Here is a 20,740-nt window from a genome sequence, read left to right as displayed (position 1 = left end):
GGGTTCGGGAGACAGGCTGAAAGACTCCCCAAGGCTGGGGAGGACGGGAAAGAGAGGCCGCGGGGCGCGGAGGTGGTGGTGGGGGGTGATACTTTGACGGAAAAAAAAAAAAAAAAAAGGTCAAACTTGATCAGCCCGCCAGGCACCCCGCGGGCAGCGGGGGCGAGGAACCGGAGGGAAAATGTAGAAGTGGCCGCCGCCCCCTCCAAGTGGAGAGGGGGAGACTCAGCCACGCGTGGTCCAGGGCAGCAGTTACCGTAGCCCCCAAAACACAGTGCCGCGAGGGGTCTGACGGGGGGAGTGTGCTCCGCAGATCTCCAATCAGCCGCCCCCGCAGGCGGAGCGCCCGCCCAACATGGAGAGGTGAGGACCCGGGCTCCCGCCGCCCCAGCGCCCTCAAGCTCGAGTACTTGGGGAGGGGACGGTACCCCGCAGGGAGAGCCTCACCCCAACGTACGGCGCCCAACCCGCAGTCCCCGACCCTAAAACCCCTCTTTTTGTCTGTACTCAGTGATCTGCGACGGAGCCCACTGCGGCTTGGGGAGGCTTGGTTATAGCAGCGGCCACCGAGCGATCACCGGCGCTAGGGCTCCCAGGCTCCAGGGCTCCGTGGCTCAGGCTGCCGGCGCCCCCAGCCCCTCCCAAACACGGACCCCTCCTTCCCCGTCCCTGGCTCTCCGCACCTGAACTTCGGGGGAGCCCGCGCCGCCAAACTTTCCGCCGACTTGCAGCGAACTCCGGCCCCGGCCGCGCACCGGGCCCCGGGGGAGGAGAGGGAGGTAGGCGGGGAAGGGGAGGGGGCCGGCCTCGGGGGGGGGTCGGGGGAGGGCCGTGGCCCGACACCTACCGGCTCTCAGAGTCGTCCAAGCCGCCACCGCCGCCGCCGCCGCGAGGCTGAGGGGGAGGGGTGGGGCGAGGAGCTGCGCTCCGCTCTGGGCACCACCGCCGCGGTGCGCTCCGCTCCAGCCGCGCCGCCCGCCGCGCCCGGGTCCGGAGCCGGAGTCACGCCGCCGCCGCTGGCCCGAGGCGGGGAGGGGGGGGGAGCCTGCAGCACCTGCCCCTCCTCCCCCTCCCCGCGGCCCAAATTAAAAAACAACAAAAAGCAACTAATCACCCCCGAGCGAAGCGCGGCGCGGCGGGCGGAGGGCGCAGCGTGAGGCGTCCGGACTCAGCAGGCGGCGCGCATGGCTGGGCGCGAGCTGGGCAGGGCTGGGACGCGGGGCCAGGCTTCGGGAGGCAAGGTTCGGGCGATCTACTCGCTCGGCTCCGGCGCCTGCTCTCGCCGCCGCCGCCGCCGTCTCTGCTGCCGCCAGTGCCGCCGCCTCTACATCCCCGCTCAGGCTCCGCTGCCTCTGCCGCCGCCGCCGCCGCGCGCCCGCCCGGGCAGGAGCTCTGAACGCTGCCCGGGGGCTGCCGGCAAAACCCGGACCGGACTCGGCGCTCCCTCCCCCCCCACCTCACTCCACCTCAGCTCCCCTCCCTCCTCCCTCCGCCTCCCTCCCAGAGCAGCTCTGGCCACTTGGACGCCGCAGGCTCTGAGGCCGGAGCCGCAGCCACTGCGCCTGGAGCTCCCCTCGCTCTGACGAGGTCGACCCAGGCTCAGCTCCCCCAGCGTGCCCCGTCTTCATCTCTTTTCTCCGCAACTTTACAAAAAATAAGAGGACCTTCCCTATTTTGTGAGGGATGCATGGGCTTGGCAGCCTACCTTACGGGGAAACCGCCTTCCCTCTGGCCCCTCTCTTCTGCAGGCCGGAAGCGACGGGGACCCGTAGGGAGGGTTTGGCCGCGCCCCTCAGCTCAGGTGCGCAAAGGGCCTGGAACTCCTAGCCTAGGGCACTTGGAGCGACTCTGGGTTCAAAAACCCCACCCTTTCCACAGCGCTTTCCGGGACTTAGTGGGCTCTAGCTCCCCGGGAGAAAAGGGGCAGAGATTTCTGTCCCCATTTTACAGATGAGAAAACCGATCGGAGAAAGGACAATTTATCTCCTATGCCAGCATCAACCCCAGCCCTGACTCTTGGGGCTAAGGCAACTACATTGTGGTTCCTTGAGACCGTGGCTACAAGCTCGGAGCCTGAAACAGTGCCTGGCACAAAGCAGCAGTCAATAGAAACTGGCTGAAAGAGAACAAAAGCCCAGTGGGTACAGATTTGTGCCCAAACATCCTTGCCCTCACTCAATGCCCCCTCCATCTGCCCAGCCTGGGCTAATCCTCAAGCTGCAGATGTCTTCTCTTCACCTCAGGGACCCACAGAGCAAGCCCCAGGCTCATATAATCCCAAAGTGCAGATAATCCCAAAGTGGGAAGTTTCTCTGAATCTGTGGAATTTCTAAGGGTGGGTTTGTGTTTCCTCCAGGCAGAAAGAAAAAAAAAAGACGGGAGACCCTAATGGGGTAGGGGGAGGGCAGTTGGGGAAGTCTGCCAAGGGTTAAATGTACAGCCCCAAATCGATTGCAGCCCAGATAACAGGGAGTTAACTGCCTCTACCGGGTGCCTCCAGCCACAGGCACAGACAGCCTTGGTGGGAGAACTGAAACCAGCTCCCACCTCACTTCTTCCTCTCCTCCTCTATGTGGCCAGTCTGTCTCCAAAGCTGGAGAGGGCCTTGGGGCCTGGGTCTTGGGTGGGGGGAGCACTGGTGCCCATTCTCCAAGCATTCTAAATTTGGCCTTGGGACCTTGACCCAGCAGGGGCAGGGGAGTGAGGGAGGTGTCAAAGGGCAGAGTTCAGGGGTGCCTGGGTGGCTCAGTGGGTTGAGCCGCTGCCTTCGGCTCAGGTCATGATCTCAGGGTCCTGGGATCGAGCCCCGCATCGGGCTCTCTGCTCAGCAGGGAGCCTGCTTCCTCCTCTCTCTCTGCCTGCCTCTCTGCCTGCTTGTGATCTCTCTCTGTCAAATAAGTAAATAAAATCTTTAAAAAAAAAAAAAAAAGGCAGAGTTCATCTGAAATGTGTTGCTTCTCTAGTCATCCTGGCCTCCCAGGCCACAGGCAGTGACCCCTCTCCAGGCATCATGGACACTACCTCCCCTCCACAAATGCTAAGAAATGTCTTCCCTTAACTAAGTGCCAAGAATGGCTCCAAAGCTAGGTATTTAACCCCTCCTCTCCTCTCTTCTCTCCAGCACCCCTCCTCAAAGCCACCCCAAACTAACATACCATGTGAGTAAAAGCAAGGTACTTGCTGTGGGAACCCAGCTTTAAGACAACTGAACTGATAATCCAGATTATCACCCCTAAACTGCTTTAAGATAAATATTCTGGGCCCCACCATGAGTGTCAGGTACTGTACTGGGCACCCACCATATAAGGAAAAAGGAGGCAGGGTCCCATGTCTAGATGCTTGGGGATCTCCAAGTACTTAGCCCACCTCTACCTACGTTTCCAACTGTGAGGGGAGACCTATTCCCCAGGAGTTGGCAGCAGGTCTCAGAGAAGTAGGAGCAAAGAAACGAAACTCAATCCTGCAGGCTCTTGCAATCTAGGGTCAGGGCAGAATTAGATTCTGCACACCCCAAAAAAGCTTCATGTTGGGATTCATGGGGGAGAGTGGGTCATAGCTCCACCTAAGGGAATTACTATTAATTATCTGCTTTTGTTTTTTAAGACCTCTACAACAACACACCCGCCCCCCACCCTGTCCCCACCTCCCAAATTAGGAGGACAAAGGCCAAGGGGCTGCAGGCTGCAATGAAGATGGCCAAATCATCCCAATGGTGACTTTCTCAGGCAAGCAGTATTGGCATACGCCAGGCCCAGTTGAGAGGTTGGATCTTGGAACCTTCTCCTTCTCCTGGAAATTAAAAACCCGCAGGAAGACTCAGACCCTCACCAGTTTGACCCAGGTAGGAACCAGAAAGGAGAGGGGCAGAACTGTCCATCTGGAGAATATAACATGAACAGGAAACATCACAAGCCATCCACACAGAACTCTGCCCCTCACAAACAAGACAAGTGAGGGCACCCAGAGAGGACTGCTGGGAGGTCTCTGGCCCTGGGGAAGATCATCCCCACCCAGACCCTTTCCACAAGATTTGAAACCACCCTGGTTCACTATTTTCTTCTCTCTCCTCTCTCGTTGCCTCCAACGGGGAATATTTAGGTTTCACAGTGTTACTCAACCAATTAGTTTCGCCTCAGCTATCAAATTTCTTAAGGCTCTAGCACCTTGAGGGGAGAGAGGACCTGCACCCTCCTTACTGATCAGTCCGGGACCCTGGATACTGCTCCCCTGGATCCTGGTTAGGATATGTCTACCTGATGTTTACGAAGCCCTACCCTGAGCAGGGCATCAGGCTAAAGAGCTAAGGTACATTAGCTCATTTAATCCTGGCCTCAGTGTCAGCAGTTGTGTCATCCCTACTTGTCAGATGAGGAAACTTATATGAGACAGGCACCAAAGTTGTTCTTCCTAGGGAAGCTTCTCAAATACAAATCTACCCTGGGATTCACTGGCATAGCTTCCTCTAGTGAATCCTCAGAACCCATAAGGCTCTGCCCAAGCCCCTTCCTCAGCACAGCCTGGCTTCTCTAATCAGCCCTACCCCTCTGCAAACCCTGGGCCCCGCTGACCACCATCACCCAACACTGGGGGTTCCCCTCAGATTCCTTAAAACTACCATTCAAGTTTCTGGGGCTGCATATACTGTTCCCTCCGGCCGGGAGGGTCTTATAGCTTATCTCAGGAACTCCTCATGGAAGACCAAGGGCATGTGTCACCTCCCACTTCTTTGACTTCCATTCCCAGCCTCAGTTTGGCCCATATTGACAGAGCTACCACTGGCCTTTGTACAAAGTTTAAAAAAAAAAAAAAAAAAGTAACCTCTTTGGACAGATGTAGGTACACCCTTTTTTAAACTCATTTTTTTATAATCTCTACATCCAACTTGGGGCTTGAACTTGCAACCGGGCAATCCAGAGTCACATGCTCTTTCCATTGAGCCCCTAGCTGCCCCATAGAGGTACACCCTTTGGATAGTAGATCACAGACTGTCTCTCAGTGCCCCTATTCTCTTTACCAGGTGCCTTCTTGCAGTGGAAGTGCAGAACAACTGTACTCTGTGGCCTGGCTTTGGGGGCCCTCATCTGTCCCTTCTTGTGGCCACAAGTGCACAGATGTAGTTTTTTTTTTTTTTTTTTTTAGTTTTTAATTTTTTATTAGCATATAATGTATTATTAGCCCCAGGGGTACAGGTCTGGGAATTGCCAGGTTTACACACTTCACAGCACTCACCATAGCACATACCCTCTCCAATGTCCATAACCCAACAACCCTCTCCCTAGCCCCTACCCCTAGCAGCCCTCAGTTTTTTTTTGTGAGGTTAAGACAGATGTAGTTTTTATTTGCTTCTTTGTCTCCTTGTCATCTCACTACCACCACCCATGAAAACTCTGAGTGAAAGGGAGGATCTCCTATCTGCCCTGCACCTAAAGCCTGGGCACTAAGTCGGTACCAGTAGTAACCATGGTCACCCACATCTTTCCTAGCACCTCTGATGTGTGGCACCACACTAATTGCTTTCTGGGTATATGCTTATTCAATCCTCAGGCTCAGACTCCCACTTAAGGTTACAAAGTAGCAAAAGTTGGATTTAAAACCATGCCCATCTGTGGGATCTGCCTTTTCCAGGACTGTCATTTATCAACTAATGATGGCCATTGATTAAACATCCAATGACTGGGAAGTGGCTGCACAGGGAGGGGGTATAGGAGATAGGGTCTCCAATAAAGATGGCCAATCCGGAGCCTGGTCTAATGTCTATCCCTCTTTGGGCTCTACTTCCCTCACTTGTATCAAAGAAGATGGGAGCAAGGGCATTTGGAGCCCTATCTCAGGGCAGGGTACAGGATGATCTTCAGTGGGGTCACACTGGATTGTGACCTCAACCAAAATCCCAGGCAGGACTGGGGGTGCAGATATGGGCAGGGAAAGAAAGAGGCTTAACTGCTCAGACATAGGCCCAGGCTTTTGGGGTCTCAGCCATCATGTACTGACTATTGGCCCTTAGATCCTGCCACCATGACCACTGAAGGAACAAGAAAGGTGTGCAACTAAAAAGAAATTTGAGAAAAGCCAGGTCTATCTCTTAGGGAGCCAGGGCCCACTCATCCCTGAGAAGCCAGTTTGGTGACCCCAGCTGGGACCTCAGCTGTAAAAATGCAAGAAGAGAGGAGGGCATTGTGGGGGGTGGCAGGAACTCCAGTCACAGAACAAAATAACTCTGGGGTTAAGTTGATAGGGAGCAGAGACCAGGCCAACACACATACTCACACTCCGTATTTTCCCTTGCCACAGACTTGCAGACATGCTACGCACATGCCAGACAACCAGACTTAGGCCCATTCTCTGCCAGCCACAGGGAAGTCAGCCTGTGTGTGGAGGGAAGAAAGGGAGTAGAGACAGTGTGGGGAACACCAGGCCTCTGAGAGTAGCCCTTGACTTCTCTAGGCACATTTGTGGTTCAACAGTCTGTACTATGGGAGTGTGACTGTGAGCTCCTGGAGGCCAAAGCTATGGCTCCAGGCACCCTCCCACCCCATCAGGAAGAGGGAGGGACCAGAGGGTAACTGAATGGGGCCTTGTTGGAGGGGGAGGGCAGAGAGTCCTAAACTTGGAGGCCCTACATGGACCCCAAATGAAGGGGTACCCTTGGCATCCAGAAGCTAGCCTGCCCTGAAAATGCTCTACCCACGCCTTGCAGGCTAGGGTGGGGTGGTCTGGGGAAGCCCAGCAGAGGTGGAGGGGTGGGGTTCACAGACCTGGCCCTGAAAGCAAAGCAGGGTCAGAAACGTCCCTTACACTGGGACTTTTGAAAACAGGACCTAGTCTAAAACCAGAGGACCCCACCCATCAGCTTCTACTCTGCCTTGCCTTCAGACTCCAGAGAATGGGGTGCTCAGGTAGTGCCTGCGGGTGGGCCTGGGATGAACTCCTCTTTGAACTGGCGGGACTGGTTCTGTGTCTAGCCGCCTGGGCAGTCACGGGTTGCCTGCTGTGCCTGGGAGGAGGGAGGCCTCAGGAAGGGGCCCCTTGTAAATCGTTAACTCCCAGAGCCACAGCCACTGCTGCCCGGTCCCCTCAGTCGTGACTCTGGTTCTCAGAGCGCCTACGCAGGGCCAGAAGTCAGAGGTGAGAGGTCAGAGCCAGAGGTCCCAGCACCTGGGCAAGACCCTCCCCCAGCTATCCGGAGGGAGGTGTGGGGGCTGTCAAGGAGGGTGTCTAAGGGGAGGCCCTTTTCTCAAAGTTCAGAGCTGCTCACCATTGTTTGCCCTCCAGCCTTCCTGGGCAGCCCTGACCTTTGCCTCTTAGGGAAGAGAGTCAGGAGCTCTGGGTGGGCCTCCTGGGGCAGCCCCTGGGCAAGTCCCAACCTCACCAGACCCTTATTCTCCTCCGGGAGGTAATTATGCTAGTCCCACCCACTCCACCTCAAGGAGTGTCCCCAGGACTAGATAATGAATAGGCTGAGGAAAAGAACTAGATATTGTTCAGAACTGGGATAGGACCCTTAGCACTGTTCCAATCCTGCTTCCTGGTGCTGGTGCCCCCCAAGGGAAATAAAGGCTGTCTTTCTGGAGGCATTGTGCTTGGACATCTCTTCAGTAATCACATTGCCATTTTGCAAATAAGGAAACTGAGGCTGTGAGAGGGGCCTTACCCAAACTGTGACAGTCGTACAGGAACAGGGCCAGGATTTGAACCAGCTTTGTGCTCTCAAGCTGAACCCTTGAAGGGTTCTGTCTCCTCAAATTCCTAAGCTACAGGAGGAGAGACAAACTTAAGGTAGAATGGGCGGGACAATCCTCCCCAGAGAAACAATGGTGTGTGTGTGCGTGCGCGCGCGCGCGCTCGCACTGTCAATGCACCCTATCACCTTTCCGTGAGCCCCTCCAGCAGCTGTCCCTCAGGCCACAACACCCCCCCCACACCAGGTGCTTCCACAGGGGAGACTTAGCTGTTTGTTATACAGCCCATCCCCTGCAAGAATTCTCCTGCCTCAGACAGGCTAATGAGGGATGCTACCACCCTTTTCGCTAGAGAGGCATCTCTGAAGCCTAGGAGATGGAGACAAAAAAAAAAAAAAATCAACTTTTAATCGAGATTGCAGATTCAGAAAAGATTCATAAGTGAAATGATTCCCCAAGGAAATATAAAAAGTTACTTACGGCACGGCTAAATTGGGCATGCTTCAATCAGGGGCTGTTGAGAAATCATAAAGATATACAAGACTTTTTAAAGACATATATGAGCTCCATTAGGAGGGCTGGCCATTGCTCTAGTTAGAGGGTATTGGGCCCTGAGCTAACTTGGCCTCCTGTGTCACTTCCTCCCACTTGAACCCATGGCTGGGGAAGGAAGGGAAAGTGGGGAGAAATCCCACCTGCCAGGCCCCAGGGGCCACTGCCCAGAAGTTACCAGTACCCCCAGGGGCTCAGAAACTCTAGCAAGGGAGAATACAGCAGAAAGGATTCTGGTTAGCTAGAACTTTTTGTAGCATTATGGGGTATGGTAGGGCTAGAACTACCTACTTCTTTTGAAAAACTAAAAAGGGGACTCCCCCTTTCTATCTCCTGAGCCCTTTTCTATTCCCTGGATCAGCCTGAGGAAGCAGACAGCCTGCTTAGACCAGAATGCCCTCTCAGACTTGTGTCCTAGGGCTCTCTGCCTTGAGGAAGGGGACAAGTCATTCTGTTTGGTCCCTCACTCCAGGGAACACTGGGGGAGTAAACTGCCCTGGGAGTTTTCAAGGATAATCATTAGCTTTTGAGAGGACATTTTCCCCTCCCCATTGTATCCACCTCCATTTCTCCAGTGGAAGGCTTATCTGAAGTCTAACCCTCCTCTCTTATAGCCTGTGGGGAGCTTTGTGCCCCTTGCCCCTTGCTTTCCTAGTCCTGGGACTTCCAGGGTGAGGCTAGGACGTCAGTGAAAAATGGTCTCTGCTGAACACTGGTCACCCCTCCCCTTCTGTGCATTCCTAAGGGGCCAGGACTCCTGGGGCTTCGGACAGGGTTAGGCTTTACTCATCTCCATGCTCTGTCAAAGGCCTGGTCCCTAGCTGGTGATAAATAAATGTTTTTTGAAGAGGAGGGAGGGCATCAGAATTCAGCTGGGACAATCTGTCCCAAGGGGTTGGGTGTGAGGAAGAAAGGAGACAGGCTACAGACTGGTCAGGATTTAAGTGGCAGTCCCTGGACCCTTCTTAGGTCCATCTACCTGTGTAGGCCCGTCCTCCATCAAACCATCAAGAAAGGCAAGAAACCTGAGCAGGATGGTGGTGGCCACACTGCCTCGTGGGTGACCCGAATCTGATCCTGGCCAGGACGAAGGGCTATTTTAAACCCCAGCCCCAAGTTGCCACCTCAGCCTGCCTGGCTCATCTCTGGTTACAAAGGCACTGCCCCCCACCCAGTCACTTCCTCCTCCCCACTCTGGGAGCCCCCCTAGGCTGGTGTTGAGCTCAATGCGCCTTGGGGAACCTTGCTCTCTGTGGGCCTGGGATTGTCAATTGGCACCAATGCCTCTCTCCATCCCCTCTGCCCTGCCCACTTAGTCACCCTCTTTTACCCACATAAGAACCCACTGACTTGTATTCTGAATGAAAATTTCCCCACAGACAAGGGTTCTCTTCCCAGAAAATACGGGCACACGCTGGCCAGAGAGCCCAAAATGCTGGGCTCTTATTCTGCGGGGCCCAGAGCACACAGTCCAGGATAGGGCAGAGGCTATATGAGGAAAGGAAGTAGGTTAGACATAACTAGGGACTTCCCAGCAGTGAGACTGTGCACCAGAGAACTTTCCCTCACCTCAATGCCTATCTGCCTGCCTGCTTGTGCAGGAAGATGACTCCAGAGGGAGTCCCCTCCCCAGTTATCTGGCTCTAGGGCCTGTGCGTTGGGAGACTCAAGCACCATTTAGCCAGTCCACAGAGCCTTCCTCCCTCCCTTTCCTGGAGGGGCCAGCTCAGCATTCAGGTGGACCAGCTGTCAGCTGGCTAGGCCCACTGGACTTGTGTCCACAATCCTCCTACTCCAGGCAGTGGCCCACACTGGCTCTGAGGTCTGTCAGTCCCACCCCCAGCCCAACATCAGCCTACAGGGAGGCAGCAGAGACATTGCCAGGACACCAAGGGAAGGGAGGAGGCTGATCATCCATACTGGCTCCCCCCATCTCAAACTGGCTGGACAGAAGGCTGCCCAGGCAGCCCGAGGAACCCCCATGACCACCCCTGCTCCCCCTCCCCCATGCTGTGTAGTCTCAGCAGTGAGGTGTTGGCATGAAGCCTGGCGCAGCTGAGCAGTGACGCCAACAGCCCTGCCATCTCAGGCAAGCATGGCTCCCTCCAACCTGGCAGTTAGGGCCATGGCGGGGGGTGTGGATGGGGGGGGGCGTCTCCCACCCTCCTGGGCCTGAGACAGCTGGGGACAAAGCCACTTGGAAGCCTCCCCTTCCACTATTGCAGAGGATCTCTGGCATCCCTGTGGGTCTTGGCCACCCCTCCCAATCTAGGGGGCTGGTCCTGAGGTCAGACCAGTGGTTCTCAACTAGGGCTGATTCTGCCTCCCAAGGGACAATGGACAGTGTCTGGAGACATTGTTGGTTGTCACAATTATTGCTACTAGCATTAATGGGGTAGAGACCAGGGATGCTGCTAAACATCATAAATGTACAGGACAAAGAATTAAATGGCCCAAAATGTCAATAGTGCTGAGGTTGAGAAACCCCGGAAAGACTTTCCCCAACTAATCTCGGAGTCTGGTAGGAGGCAGGAGTCATTTTACACACACACACACACACACAGGAGTCATTTTACACACACACACACACACACACACACACCCTCTTTCTCTCTCTCTGAGGCCAAGGCTTATCACCTCCCACCCCCCACAGGGAGAGAAGGTACTTTTGCCATTCTGGCTTTAAATGCCCCTTGTGGCCTGAGAAACGGTGGTAAGCCTCCTGCTTGTCCACCTACATACCCACCACCCTCGCTCTGGGTTTGTTAGAAAAAGTGCCCATGATAGGGGGCCTGGAAAAACTCTTCACTTGCCCATGAAGAGGAACTCAGAAATATCCTACCTACCAGGTAAGCTCCACAGGGCCTTCTCCCCAAAAGGATTCTGCGACTGACAAAGCACAGGGGCTGCCCTGTCCCTCCAGGCCTGTTCCCAGGGACCTGGCCCAGTCTGGAGCTGGTTGGAAGCTCTGGCCTCCTCCTCATCTCCCCGCTCCCTCCCATTTCTATTTAGGAGGCAGCCATGGTGGCTCAGCTCCTATCTCTGGTTTCCTAGGGAGCTCTGCTGAAGCAGCCCAGCCTCCGTGGGTCCATCTGTCAGGGAGGCTGTTCCGCCCCATCGATTGCTGTTCCCAGGGGGCTGCGCTGTTTGAGGGACCCAATGTGGCGGCCAGATAGGAGGGAACCACACCAACAAGAGGAAGTGGGGGCAACTTGGCAGCAGGCAGAGCTGAGGGGGACTGACACTTCAGTAAGAAGGAACAAAGCTAGACAAGCATGTGAAATGCAGAGGGCCAGGGGCAGCAAGGCAGGAGGCTGGCTGGAATGACCTCTGAAACCAGCTGGCACCCTCAAAACTCAGTTTTGCCTTTAGACACACTGAATTCCCACTTGCAAAGACAACAACAATAATAATAGCTGACTTTTATTGAGCAGGAACAATGTGCCCAGCACTGGATTGGAGGCGCTGCACACCTTTGCTTTCCTATCAGGCTCACAGCCGTCCAGAGTAGGTGCTGTTATGCTCTGACAGGAGAGGAAGAGGCCCAGAGAGGTTGAAGCACTTGTCAACAGCCACACAGAGGACCTGGAGCTAGACTTGGAGGCGGGTCAGCCAGGCCCATGGCTGTGCCCCAGCCCCAGACAGACAGCCAGGCCTAGGGGGAGGAGGCGTGTCTGGCCAGGCCAGAGGCCCTGCCTGCCCTCCCCCTCCCGGCCCTCCCCGTGGAGCCGCCTCCTCCCCAGGGCTCTGTGACATCTGCCCTGCATCCCGGCCCCAGACAGCTGCCCAGAGCCACGTCAGCACTTCCACCGGGGAGCCTGGAAACTGGCTCAGCCCCTGGGCGATGAGGGATTGTTGAGTCCCCAACAGGGTGGCTCTAAGAGAGGGTAACCCACTCAGCCGAGCAACTGTTAGGTCCATGTGACCTTGGGCAGGGTTTCTAAGAGCCTTACTTTCCCCTGCTTGAAAAGCGGCTTTGGGAAAGGGTTCATAAAAAGATACAGTAATGTCCTGGATGGACAAGGAGCAACCATTACCCCACAGCCCGAGTTCTGGGGTCTACTAAAGAGTCTACAACCCACCCCCCCCAACCCGCAGACCGGGGCCTGCGGTCATTTAGCCGGTCTCTGGGGGGTGGTGAGAGGGAGGGTGGGGAGGTGTCTGTGCCCGGGCAGCGCTGGCGAGCTGGCTGGGGCCAGAGATAACCGGCGCCTCACGGAAAATCATTAGCATCTGTTTGGGCCCCTGCAAAGTTGGCCCACTGGCGCCTCCGCCCCACAGGAAACAGCAGCGCCCCCACCCGGGAGCACTGACTGGGTCCCCTTCCTCCTTTCCCTCGGGCTCAGCTCAAACTCTGGTGATGACAACATCCACCCACCCGGGAAGTGGGGGGCCTGGGTGTTGGGCCACAGGCTCGGCAGCTGGGGGGCTTGGGCCGCCCCGTCGGGGGCATCCAGGCAAGGTGTGGGCGGTCCGGTCCGCGCTCCAGGCAATCCAGGCCGGCTCTTGGTGGCGCCCGTGCTGGCGGCAGCCCAGGGAGTGTGTGGAAATGACACCGCCAGGGCGGCGGAGATCCCCCCTCCTGACATTGGCTGGAAAGTGGAGCAGCTCGTCAGGGACAATCAATGGCAATCGATCGCCGAGCGGCGCTGGCGGAGGGTGTGGGGGAGGTGCAGCGTGGCCGGCGGAGGTGGGGGTATTTGCACCGAGGTCAAACAACACACAGACCTTCTAAGGGGAACGGCGGCACAGAGGGTCACACAGATACACAATCCGTACAGGGAAATATCGCTAAGGGCCACTGCCACCACAAAGGAGGTACACTCACTACACGGGAGTTACACCACACAACAGTTTGTGCCACAAGTCTCAACACAACGGGATCAAACAAATGGTTCGAATGGACACGCACAATAGTGTCACAGATACACATAACCACAGAGTCAGTCACACCATCTTACCACCAGTTCACCCTGCCACAACAGGCCCTCTCACCACCACAACCTACAACCCTACACTAGACACCCACAGTATCACTAGGACACAAAATGAGTCATACATTCCACTTGCTGGTCTCAAACCAGGCAACAGGAGGGAGTTACATATTCTGGCTGTACAACAAAGTCACACAACAAAGAAAAAAGTCACACAGCCAAATTGTATGTCTTCACCACCACCTCAAAAAACGTTGTCAAACTGGGTGTCATACTATGCAACAACCCATCCTGGCAACACAACGGAATCAAGAGCCCAAGCACATAACAAGGCCACATAGCACCACAAGTGGCAACTCAGCAAGTAAGACACAGCTGCAGGTCCAGCACATCCCCATAGGTGAATATAATGTGTCACAATAAGCAAATACTGTGGGACAGGCAAAATAGCATTCACTTACAGGGTTCTGACATAATTAAGGGAGCTACTTCCAGGTGAGCACACAGCACAGGGCCAGGCATCCTGTGAGAGCTCAAAACAAAGAGGGTCTTAGGATCATTAATAGCCACTAGTATGTCCTATACCCAGGGAACATATAATGCCTGTAACTACTTATAGTATCTCTCTCCGGATAGCTCCATTCCTCTCCAGGAACCTGATTCACCCCAGCAATCAAACTTGTTCTGCCATTACACATACCTGGGAAACACCACTCAAGTGTCACAAACACAACTACCACTGTTACATTCAGTCACAACAGTGGCCACACATTATCATTTCCCTACTACAGGGGTATGCCTGCTACATACTCTGGGGCTTTGGCAGGGAAACCACCCCCAATCTCTCACCAGGTGCAACTCACCCAGTATATAGCTACTGGCCCCATTTCCTGTCACTCTCACAAAGTTGTAGAACACAAAGAACTCCCCTGCCCTCCACCAAGCAGTGATCCACTCAGTTACACAGGGTCCCAGACCTCTTACATAAGCTCCTTAAGGACCATCCTTAATCAATCCCTTTCTCCATTCCTCCATTTCCCCATACAGAAACTGAGACATCAGTTCCAGAGCCCTCGGAAAAGCCCTCTCTATTCCAAATCCAAAGCAGGAAACAGGGCTGGCCACTGATCTCAGCAATTTCAACCCCCATTCCCAGCAGTGCATGTGTGTGGGAGCAGGGCCAAGATCTGTCATTCCTTCAACACACCCTTATAGGCCACTCCTGTGGTTCCAGTACAGGGCCAGCTGGGCTGTAGCCCTCACTTCCTCCAGTGAAAGCCTGGGCCCTCCCAGGGGCTTTCAAGAATCCCTTGCAGCCAGGGAGCTCCCCCAAAGGTTCTACCCAGAAAGACTCCCAACATTCCCTCCGGAGTTTTTCCTAGCTGTGTGACCTTGGCTAATTCCCCAACCTCTCTGTGCTAGGATCCCAAGTTGTGTCTGCAAACTTCAATAACCCTGTGACCCCCAAATCCCGTGTGTGTACAAGCACATATACATGCATATATGCTCTTGTGTGTTTGTGTGCACATACTCTTTAGGAAGAGAGTTGTAGGACTACTAGGTAGCCTGACTTAGGAGGTGGGAAAGCACGGATCCTGGGATATGTGCAATGCTACAATCACCCCTTACCCTCATCCTTCAGGTAGGATTATGAAACAGCTGGCAGAGATTTGGCCTCCTTCCACAGGACTTCCCACTCCCAGGTGGCTGGAGGGAATACCTCCCACCACCTCTCTAGGCTTTTATCCACCAGAAGTGGTAGCTGGACTCCCTTTTTGACACCCAAGAGAAGTAGAGAAACAGACAAATCCTGGGTAGGGACACACAGGCTGGCCAGGAATGTCCATCCAAACATTAACCCATTCTGCTTACTAGTACACTTTTGCAGGCCCTGCTAAGTGGTGTGTGAGTTGTGGGCCCTAAAGGGGCCCATACGGTCCACCCCAAGTCCCTGGGTGTAGAGGGAAAAACCTCTGGCTTGTACAGGAATCTAGGAAAGATGTCCCATTGTCCATCCATACTCCTCCTTGAGAACCCATAAGGACCCCTTCAACTTGATAAGGCCATTTTTCACCAAGCATTGCCTAAGGGCCAGGCTGGAAGCCAACTGCCCATTTTCTAGATGAGAAAATGAAGATAAGGAGAGAAAAATTAGTTGCCCAAGAATATACAACTGAAAAGTCACAGCCTATGGTTCAAACACAGATTTAACTCCCGTTTCTCAAAGGCTACACAGCTTAGGCTCACACCCATATGCATAAACACTAAGGAATGTCCATGCTCACAATTCTCTCACAAGTTCATACACACATGGGCAGCCCCCTCCTGCACATATTCACACACACAAGCAGACCTATACTCCCCACGCCTGGGGCCTGTCAGCCACATTCTCCATGATTCCCTCCCTTCTAACAGGGACAGAGGCAGGCAGGGAGTCCACATTCCCAGGTTTCCACCCTGACCCTGAGCCCCTGCCTTCCCCACTCAGAGCACACATTCCTCCTGCTGCAGCCAGATAACCAGCCCCAGGGGGAGGCCTGGGGGAGAGCAAGGCATTCTGGGGGCCAGGCCCTACTCTGGGTTGCCTAAGTCCAGCTCTATTGCCTAGGTCTGGCCTGGCAGGAAATCAGCTTTCTGTACAGGTACCCCCCCCACCCTCCAGCCAGGATAGACCCAAGGCTTCTGTACTTATTCTGGGGATTTTCTTAGGCCCAGAGCCTCTCTCTCCAGAAAGGGCTCTCAGGGGTCTCCTAATTCCTCCTCTGAATGCAAAATTCCTTACATAGTTAGGAACTAGAACAGGACCTGAGGAGCCATAAAGTCTCCTCTCTCTTCCCCCCACTCTTACAATGGGTCTCTCAGTAGGTGAAAACCTGGGTTCCAGGCACCAACAACCCCTAGGCAGTTTCCCATCTGGGGATAGTGGTGGTTAATTCTCCCAACTCTGCCTGGGGTGTAGCCCCTTGGAGGTTCAGCAATTCTGGAGATATTTGCATATTCAGATGGCCAAGACTGGAATTTCAGAGAATTCCCCAAGAAAAGGCAGCTGGCTTCCGGGCAGTGGCCCTGGAGGCTCACAGCTGTTGGAATCGAAGACTGGGGACCCTGGAGCCCCAAAACACAAGAGAAATTAAAAAGGACAAGGGAAGACAAGAGCCCTATCACCAACCCCCAGCTCTGTTCCTCCTGTCTCCAGGCCTCCATCCCTCAGGGTATGAAAAACTCTGTCCTAGTTGCCCAGATAAGTGGGCAGGCAAATGAGCCTGGACGGCTTGGCCAGACTGACAGGGACTGCCTGCCTCTGGGGAAAGGCAACAGTGGGCACCAGGCTGAGAGCTGCCAAAAAATATGAGATCTCCTTATTCATATGAAGTAACTGACAAGCCTTGACCCCATGCAACCCAAAGCCAGGTGGGCAAAGACCATGGCTAAGACCCTACTAACCTGTCCACAACCCAGGGATATGGCTATTATACCAATGGGAAGGAAAGAGGGGAGCTGGTAGCTTGACACTTCTGGCAGGCATTGGGCCCTGTTCCCTCACTGTGATTAAGGCTATGATGGAGCTTGACTGAGCTAGGCACTGGCCCATCCAGTTCTGCATAAACCGTGAACAAAGCCAAGCCCAAAGAAGCCTCCCCATCCCAACAAAAGCCCCTCTCATGTTCTGCGCGCAGATTTACTGACCACCCGCCTCTGTTGTTACAGCCATGGGTCAGCACTGCCCTCTGCTGGCCACTCAGGCACTAGCATCTACTCAAATACCAGCTCCCTCCTTACCAAAGCAAATGCATCTTAGTCACCTCCTCCATCTGTGAGCACAGAAATTTAAACCCATCCAACTGTCACCTAAAGTTAGAGGGTGGCAGGTGGGCAGGATAAACAGGGACAGTGTGTCAGAAAGGAATCCTGCCCACCTCCACAAAATCTACATCCTAAACTTCAAAAGAAGTGCCCTTTCTATCAACTAAGAGGTTGAACCCACCCTCATGGAAACAGCACCTGCCCCATAACCTGTTACAATGCACCAGAACCTCTCCTCACCCCTTCTCCAATGTCCTCTTCTTGTTTCCTCCAAAAGAGGACCAGGATGAGATGGCCTGGAGCCATACTTCCAGAAAAGGTCAATTTTTCTGGCAAATCTGAGAAAGCCTTGGTTCCCTGTGTCACAGGGGAACAGGTGACTGGAAATTCTGGATGCCCTCTTTAACCAGGCTAGGTCCTGGTAACTCTTTTTTTTTTTTTTTTTTTAAGATTTTATTTATTTATTTGACAGATAGATCACAAGCAGGCAGAGAGGCAGGCAGAGAGAGAGGAGGAAGCAGGCTCCCCGAGAGAGCAGAGAGCCCGATGCGGGGCTCGATCCCAGGACTCCGAGATCATGACCTGAGCCGAAGGCAGCGGCTTAACCCACTGAGCCACCCAGGCGCCCCGGTCCTGGTAACTCTTAATGCAACACCCTGCCAGCAGCCACACCTTTCAAAGATGGCAGCAAAACTGACTGGGATACTGCCCAGAAGGACCTAACTAGTATTGCTCCTTATTTAGCTGGGGGAAGCGCCAGCCACCCCTGTAGTCAAGTAGATGACCTAGCTTTTGCCAACTACCTCAAGCATGGCATGTCTCTCTCACCCATGAGATGGTGTTGATTCTGAAGCTCAAATGTCAGATTGTATTTGGGAGCTGTTTCTAGAAACCTCCAAGTAAGGGAGCCCAAGGGGGAGCTTTGAAGCGTCTGAAGTTAACTTTACTTCTGATGTAAAACTTAAAAGCTAAGAAAGCACAATGGGGGGGGGGTAGATAGTTGATCCTACGGTCACGAAAACTAAACCCTCCCTACTCACTCTCATTCACTAAAGGCCCTACAATTTAGATCTGGGGAATACCTTTTAAGAGTCAAGATTTTTAAGTATTTAGGAAGACGTTAAAATAGGATTAACAAGTTGCTCAAAGCAAGGAGAGAGGTGCCTGGTAGCTATTTCGCCTAATATCCTTAGAAATTGGAAGAGGAGCAAAGCATATTCTAATCAATGCTGGCGCTGCTCTTCTCCTGAACTGCAGTCACTGGCAGCTTACTCCAGGCACCCATGATCCCCAGCCCTGGAAATGGCCATTCTACCAGTAACAACTTACTCAGGAGGTTAAAAACAAATAAATCCACTCAATTAAAAACTATTAAGCAGCTCTCTTGGTGCTAAGATATTCACACAGTTCTACATGTGTTAAGAGGGAGATTATACTCTGCCTCTGATCAGATGCAGCTCTCTACAAATAATTCAAAGATGAAAAGTGCCCACTTGTCACAAAATGTTTTAATTCTGACTCAATCAGCCCAGAAGCAGTCACTGAGAAAGGCCAAAGCTGGCTGGCGATCATGTTATACACTGAGCCACTGAGGCCCAAGGCTTTAAGAGTTTAGACAGTCTTTGAGCTTTCCCACTGGTATCAACTAAGGTAAAAATATGGCACAATTAATATTAAACATGACAAAGTGATCCCACAACTAGTCCCAGGAACTGGCCATCCCAGGAACTGGCCTGGAAACAGAGAAGCCTGAATACCAACTGTTTAGCAGCTGGAGCTTTTAAGGCTTCTAAGGCAGGTTTCTGTGGGGCAGAGAACTCAAAACCACTCTCATCTAAGTGCATGCACAACATAAGGTAAAATTAAATAGGAAAAAGGCTCCAGAAGCCCCTCAAAGGAAATTTATTTCCTCTCCTTGGACATATATGAACATATACTTGGGAAGCTTATTACCTTCAGTTATTTTCTATTAAAAATCTGCTTTCTCCTGTATAACTTCATGCCCAACAAAACAGCCCATCACTTGAAGTGTTTCACAAAGAAAATCAAAAGGAGATGGGTCCTTAACGCTAGTGAAAATTTTCTACAGGATAATAAGGATGCTTATACCTGAGTAGGAAGGAAGGAAAGATATGGTCATGATTCAGAAGACCCAGGAATTAAAGTTCTTCTATTAAAGCCATTAGATCTTAGGGAGTATCATACAGCAGACTGAGACAAAAGCCAGTTTCACCTTAATTGCAGACACGGGACAGTTTATAGGCATTCCAACTGTAATATGGAAATAATTCATTTCTCTACCTAAGGCTCAAACTAAACTGTTGAGGCAAAGAGGAAGGACTCACAAAGTGGAAAACTGTAGACACTGGAAGTGGGAAAGGAATGCCTCTATTTCTAGGTCAGGGCAGAGGACACGGTCCCTTCACTCTGACCACTACCGTTATCCTCTCTACACACCTCCCTGCCATTCCCTAACCCAGGAACCCTCCTTCCAAGTCTATGTACTATCCAAAGTATAGAAACCAGCAGGACAATGCTACCTTTAACTACTGGCCAATAACAAAGCATGCAAGTATCTGAAATCATATAACTAAAAGGGACTGCTCCAGCTCTAATTTGTCCAAGCACTCCACATTAAGAATTAAGCAGCAAAACAAAAGGAATCCATACACTTGATATTCCAATACTGACGTACCTGATAACCAATGCCTCACCAAGATCATCAAGGTTACTGCAAATGAGCTTTCATATGTGATAAAGCCAGAGGCATTCCTGCAAAAAAAGCAACGTGATTCTAGATGAGAACCCCGCCAGGTTAACACACTTTTCTTCATGAGTGGAGAATGCGGCCTCCCTCACCAACTTTGTTCTGGCCAAAGCATATGCATGCGGACTGGACCAAATATGCTCTATATCCAGATAAGCAAAACCAAACTGCATTCAAGGGCCTAATGTTATTTATGACCATTCAAACCCTTTCATTTGGCACCTATACACCACTATGATGGCTTTTATTTAGCATTTAAAAATACTTCGGAGCACTCATGTGTAAGTATCTACATTATGACCTAATCAATGCTAACATGCTAGCTGCTCTCTAAGATGACAAAGAGTGGGCTTTCAGGATCTGTGCAACTGACCTACAGTCACCAGTCTAGTTACTCGCAAGTCGAAAACTGATGAATTCCCACCTGCCCATAATACTGAGACTACAGGGTAATTTTAGGTTAGAGCTCAATTCTATCTCCTTTCCCCACACATGCGAATAGTCAAACCTTTTTTGCAAGGTCAAGAATGGTAGAAATGCTAGGACACAGCCAAAAGCAAAGCAGCAGTTTAAGAGGTTTCAGGTTATAGCACACCTTAATTCCGAGATGGAGGGATAGTTACACTGAGAGATCAGACAAGTTAAACAAGTTTAAAACCAAAAGCAGTGGACATTTATTCCTCAATTTTTGTGCAGAAGTGTAAAGATGCATTTGAAAGAACCTGATGGCTAGAGAGCATCAGCCACGGCCTTCAGGCTGGCCTGGTTTACACAATTAGATTAGGAGAAGGAGGGAAAAAAAGGTAACTTGCCTAGTTCACATGAACGATGTTTCTGGCAAAGACAGTTGTTTACAAGTTTCAAACTACAGTTTACTAGAGTCAAGGGAAGACTTCAAAAAGCCACATACAGTACAATTTATAATTGGATGAACATCCTGCAATGTCAGTGCAAAGTAATTATGTAGACTCTCCAATACAAGATTGTGCTCATGTTTCCCAGGT

The 20,740-nt window shown here is 52.6% G+C and overlaps 1 protein-coding gene across 3 annotated transcripts in view; it reads right to left on the bottom strand.

Moving 5' to 3' along the window:
• CXXC5 (CXXC finger protein 5) overlaps window positions 1-19,742 on the bottom strand; it is a 54,583-nt gene extending 34,841 nt beyond the window's left edge. Inside the window, exon 1 of one of the 3 annotated variants that reach the window (XM_047728901.1) lies at window positions 19,665-19,742. The gene's annotated coding sequence lies outside the window, so the exon portion shown is untranslated. Of the gene's footprint in view, window positions 1-683; window positions 817-847; window positions 1,390-19,664 lie in introns of those variants that run through there. The other 2 variants (XM_047728899.1, XM_047728900.1) reach the window with 2 other exon arrangements.
• Between the last annotated feature and the right edge of the window lie 998 nt (window positions 19,743-20,740).

Source organism: Lutra lutra, chromosome 5 (assembly GCF_902655055.1).
Source record: "Lutra lutra chromosome 5, mLutLut1.2, whole genome shotgun sequence".
In the NCBI taxonomy this organism is placed as follows: Eukaryota; Metazoa; Chordata; class Mammalia; order Carnivora; family Mustelidae; genus Lutra; species Lutra lutra.
This window is presented reverse-complemented; position numbering and strand designations above follow the sequence as displayed.